Raw genomic sequence first — 6,225 nt, forward strand, 5'->3', positions numbered from 1 at the left:
AAGTCCATGATGATTGAACAAGGGAAAGAGAGGACAAAACCACTAGTTAATGAACCAGTAACTGAAGATGAAGCTAAGGAATTTCTGAAGTTCCTAAAACACAGTGAGTATAGTGTTGTGAAAAAATTGCACAAGCAGCCTGCACCCACATCGATACTAGCTCCGCTCCAAAACTCGGAGGTTCACCGAAATGCATTGATGAAGGTTTGAACGAGACCTATGTCGCTGAAGATATTTCAGTAAACAAGCTAGGCCGCCTTATCAGTAACATATGCTCCGATAACTTCATCTCCTTCAGTGACGATGAAATACCACCAGGGGGCATGGGATCCACCAAGGCTTTGCACATCACCACTCGTTGCGAAGGGTATACACTGCCGGGGGTATTAATTGATAATGGGTCAGCACTGAATGTTTTGCCCTTGTCCACATTAACTAGGTTACCAATTGACAGCTCTCATATGAAGACATGCCAGAACATAGTGAGGGCATTTGATGGCACTGAGAGGAAAGTGATGAGAAGGATTGAGGTACCTCTGCTGATCGGACCAAACATATATGAGGTAGATTTTTTTGTGATAGATATTACGCCTTCTTATAATTGCTTGTTGGGGAGGCCTTGGATTCACTCGGCAGGGGCAGTACCGTCATCTTTGCACCAAAAGTTAAAGCTGGTGACGGAGGGCTGCTTGATAATGATAAATGATGAGGAGGACATTATTGCATCTGTTACTAGTAGTGCACCATATATAGAAAATGATGATGAAGTAATTGAGTGTTCCTTTCGGTCATTGGAGTTTGTAAATGCAACTTTCATCATTGAAGGGGGCAGGGTCCCAATGCCAAAAATATCTGAGGCTACGAGGATGAGCTTGCAATTAACAGTGGGAAAGGGAGCTTTACCTAGAAGAGGACTTGAAAAGTATCTTCATGGACGAGTTGAGGTACCAATTTTGGCTGATAAACAAGATCGCTTTGGCTTAGGGTATAGGCCAGATGTAAAGCAGAAAAGAAAGGAGATGGAAAGGAGGCAGAAGAGATAAAGAGTGCGACTGAATGGGGCAGAAGTCGAGTAGGAATCAATCACTTTTCTCTATATATCCTATACATTTGTGTCGGATGGAGTTATTTATCCTGAATTGAAGATGACAAGAGAGGGAACAGCTGAAGATGCAATAAAAAATTTGAATATCAATGTCATATCTGAAGAGAAAGTGATGAAACATGACTTAGCAAGCATTCGCTCTTATGAGCCTGGAAGTGTTCTGAACAACTGGACTGCGGAGGAAATTCCTGTAATTTTTAGTGCTAATACAGAGTAATGTTCAAAACACACTTGTTGTTTTAAAAGTTTAGAAGCAATAAGAATCTTTTGCGAAATAGGCTCATGTTCAAAACGTTTATTTCAATATAAATACACTTTCATGTTTTATTCTGAGCAAATATTCTTTTATCTTAAGCAAATTTTCTTTTCTTGCATTTCATTTATAATCATACCATACAAATAACGCTATACTCAGGTTTATTTTTTTGTTGGATATTCTTTCGTTCCTACAATAGGTCTTTAGATATCAATGGCATGAGTGACGCTGTTACAAACCCAGAATTCCTTTTTGAGCGAGACGTGTGTCTGGAGGGATCTCAGGATTTTGAAGATGATGAAGACTGTAACTTACCTTTAGATTTGTTAAGGATGGTAGAATAGGAGGAGAAACAGATTCTACCCCATAAAAAGACAATCGAGAGTGTGACCTTGGAAGAGGGGAAAATGTGAACATTGGAACTTGCATAACTGAGGAAACAAGACGGGACCTCATTGATTTACTACAAGAGTTCAAAGATATCTTCGCGTGGTCGTATCAGGACATGCCTGGGTTAATTGCTGATATTGCGGTGCATCACGTCCCTATAAAAGAAGAGTGCAAGCCTATTCAACAGAAGCTTCGAAGGATAAGACCCGATGTTACAGTAAAAATAAGAGAAGAGGTCCGGAAGCAATTTGATGCTGGGTTCTTGCAAGTTGTTAATTACTCAGAATGGGTAGCCAATGTTGTCCCTGTCCCCAGGGAAGATGGAAAGATGAGGATGTGTGTAGATTATAAGAACTTAAACAAAGCTAGCCCAAAGGACAACTTCCCCTTGCCTTACGTCGACACTTTGGTCGACAACACGGCAGGTTACTCGCTGTTCTCCTTCATGGATGGTTTCTTTGGGTACAATCAGATAAAGATGCATCTTGAAGATATGGAAAAGACCACATTCATAACCTTATGGGGGACTTTTTGCTATAGGGTGATGCCATTCAGGTTAAAGAATACGGGGGCAACGTATCAAAGAGCCATGGTAACCTTGTTTCATGACATGATACATAAGGAAATTGAGGTCTACGTCGATGATATGATTGCAAAATCCAGGACAGAAAAGGAGCACATGCAAGTTTTGAGGAATTTGTTCCTGAGATTAAGGAAGTTTCAGCTAAAGCTCAATCCAACAAAATGTACTTTTGGAGCTAGGTCAGGGAAGCTACTTGGTTTTATAGTCAGCGAAAAGGGAATTGAGGTCAACCCTGACAAAGTCAAGGCTATACAAAAATTACCTCCGTCATCCACCTAGAAGGAAGTTCGAGGTTTCTTAGGAAGATTAAATTATATCGCTCGATTCATTTCACAGCTGACTGAGAAATGTGACCCCATGTTTCGCCTTCTCAAGAAACACAACTCAGGCATGTGGGATGATGAGTGCCAGAAAACTTTTGACAAGGTTAAACAGTATTTGTCTAATCCCTCGGTGCTAATGCCACCTAGCCCTGGTAAGCCATTGATATTGTATTTGCCAGTATTTGACAATTCAATAGAATGTGTGCTCGGTCAAGATGATGAGACGAGAAAGAAATAAAAGACGATATATTACCTCAGTAAGAAATTCACTGAGTGTGAAATGAGATACTCGTCAATTGAGAAATTATGTTGTGCCTTGGTTTGGACCATTCAGAGATTGAGGCAGTACATGTTATACCATACGACTTGGTTAATCTCAAAATTGAACCCTTTAAAGTACATGATGGAGTCAGCTACTTTGAGTGGAAGGATGGCCCGATGGTAAATTCTTCTTTTCGAATTCGACATAGTTTATGTGAGTCAAAAGGCTATAAAGGGGAGTGCAATAGCAGATTTTCTAGCCAACAAAGCTTTGGAAGATTATGAGCCTTTGGACTTTGATTTCCCAAATGAAGATCTAATGTATGCGGCAACTACTGAAGAGGACACCTTAGAAGATCATCCATGGAAATTGAATTTTGACGGAGTATCAAATGCCGTTGGTAATGGAATTGGGGCAGTCTTGATTTCCCTAGGTGGAGATTATTATCCGTTCACTTGCAAATTGGATTTTGATTGCACAAATAATATGACAGAGTACGAAGCATGTATCAAGGGAATCCGTGCAGCCATCGAGCGTAAAATTAGGGTGTTGGAGGTGTATGGGGATTCTACACTGGTGATCTATTAGCTCAAGGGGGAGTGGGAGACAAGAGACCCAAAGTTGATCAACTATCCTGAGCTAGTTTGGGATTTAATTAAGGTGTTTGATGATATCACTTTCTATTATCTCCCGCGAGACGAAAACCAGATGGCAGATGCTCTGGCTACGTTAGCTTCTATGATCAGAGTAAATGGACGAGAGAATATGAAGCCAATCCAAATGAGTATTTATGAGGCTCCAGCTCATTGTTGCAGTATATACGACGAAGAAGAGAGAGATGATTATCCTTGGTATCATGATATTTTACGATATGTGAAAAGCCATGAATATCCTGATCAGGCAACTGAAAATAATAAGAGGACGTTGAGAAGACTAGCCATTGACTATGTCTTAGATGGAGAAATCTTGTACAAAAGAAGAAAAGATCAAGTGCTGTTAAGATTTGTTGATGCTGTTAAAGCTAAGAAAATCCTGGAAGAAGTCTATGAAGGTGTCTGCGGGACGCATGCCAATGGGTTCATAATGGCCAAGCAAATCATGAGATTTGGGTACTACTGGTCCACAATGGAAGGAGATTGCATCAGCTATGTCAAGAAATGCCATAAGTGCCAAATTTATGGTGACAAGATCCACGTGCCTTCTTCACTCCTTCATGTCATGACTTCTCCATGGCATTTCTTAATGTGGGGCATGGACGTCATTGGGCCGATTTCACCAAAGGCTTCTAATGGGCATCGATTCATCTTTGTGGTCATCGATTACTTCACCAAGTAAGTAGAGGCTGCTTCATACGCTAACGTCACAAAGTCGACATTCGGCAAGTTCTTGAAGAAGGAGATCATATGTCGATATGGCATGCCAGAAAGGATCATATCTGACAACGCGTTGAATTTGAATAACAGTGTGATAGTAGAGGTCTGCAGGCAATTCAAGATTAAGCACCACAACTCGTCACCTTATCGTCCAAAAATGAATGGTGCGGTTGAGGCAGCTAATAAGAATATCAAAAAAATCGTGGGGAAAATGACTGAGACCTAAAAGGATTGGCATGAAAAGTTACCATTTGCTCTTTATGCCTATCGAACATCTATCAGAACTTCTACCGAGGCAACACCTTACTCATTGGTTTATGGGATGGAGGCAGTTTTGCCCATTGAAGTCGAAATTCCTTTTCTCCGGGTTTTATCAGAGTTGAAGCGCAGAATGGATTCAGTCCCGGTATGATCAGCTGAACTTGAATGAAGAAAAGAGACTGAAGGCTATTCGTCATGGTCAAATGTACCAGAGGCGAATGATGCGAGCTGATAACAAAAAGGTTTGCCCCAGAGTATTCTGTGAGGGGGACTTGGTATTGAAACAAATTCTTTCTATGCAAAAAGATTTCAGAGGGAAATGGATGCCAAACTGGGAAGGACCTTATGTGGTAAAGAAGGCTTTTTCTGGAAGAGCACTGATATTAACTGAGATGGATGGTAGGAGCCTGCCTAACCCAGTAAATTTAGATTCAGTCAAGAAGTATTTCACTTAAGAGGTGAAAACCAGCAAAAGGCGCAAAAAAAAAGGAGAGGCTGAGGTGAAAACCCGCAAAGGACGCCTTGAGACCAAAGGGGTTTTGAATTGAAAACCCGAAAAAGGGCAATTCAAATTTTGACCAAGGATGGGGCAAGAGGTAGTCTTGATATGCTGGAATTAATGAAGAAGAAGTACGCATGTCTTAGGGCATCGACAAAATACACTAGATCTTCTAGGCACATGATAAGCTCAAAATGGTTCTCGTGGAGTTCATACGGAGAAGCTTGGGCTGTGATATCTGAGGCACTCATTTTTGTTCCTCTTTACCTATTTTTGTACTTTGGCAATATTTTCTTCCTGTAATTAATCCATTTTTCTTGAATCTTGTTCCTAATAAACTTCAGTTTTGACCATCTTTATCTTTATGTTCACGTGCTTGTATTGAAATAACAATTAATGGACTAATAACACTTTTGCAAAAGAGGTTTTGCATATTACTCTGGAAGCTTCTAAATGCTATAAGAACTTGAAACAGGACTATCGTTTAGAACTTACCCAGCTTAGGGGTGGAATATTTATGTTCAAATTGGGATTATCTCTTTAGTCAAAGATATTGATTGAATAAGAAAACAGGATGTTGTGACAACCAAAGCATAAGAGGGGATCATGATGTTCTTCATTAATGAAATATCGGCGTACATATCTGGTCATAGGGCTCGAGGAGTGGTGTAATAGACCGAATTGATGGAAGAGGGGGTTTTGAAGATGGTACAAATCTTAAGTTCTAGAAATACAGTGAAATAGACCCTGAAGTTGCAATGGGGCAAACCAGTTGAGCAAAATGGGTTGTTTCTGTGGGTTTCGCTAGTCGAGCAGGAAGGCAGCATAATATGATGTGATAAATCTCTGATGAATAATGAGTGATGACACTTAAAGCTTTAAAAAAGAGAAGTCATTTTCATTTCTACATTCATATCATTCATAACACATTTGGTTAGTTGCATCTGATTCATTTCGATCATAGCATTCTAATCATTTGGCATAAACATAGACATGAAACCCAGTCTGCAGGGCATGTTCCCCAGAGGACAATGTAGTAACATCAGTGAAAATTACAGATCTTATCTCCATGTATCGGCTATGGAGCGGATCGAAGATGGCGAGTCTTATCTCCATGTATCAGCTATGGAGTAAATTTTAGCCACTAACCTTATCTCTCTGAGTTTGCAGAGA

The sequence above is a fragment of the Gossypium hirsutum genome, chromosome A07 (assembly GCF_007990345.1).
Source record: "Gossypium hirsutum isolate 1008001.06 chromosome A07, Gossypium_hirsutum_v2.1, whole genome shotgun sequence".
In the NCBI taxonomy this organism is placed as follows: Eukaryota; Viridiplantae; Streptophyta; class Magnoliopsida; order Malvales; family Malvaceae; genus Gossypium; species Gossypium hirsutum.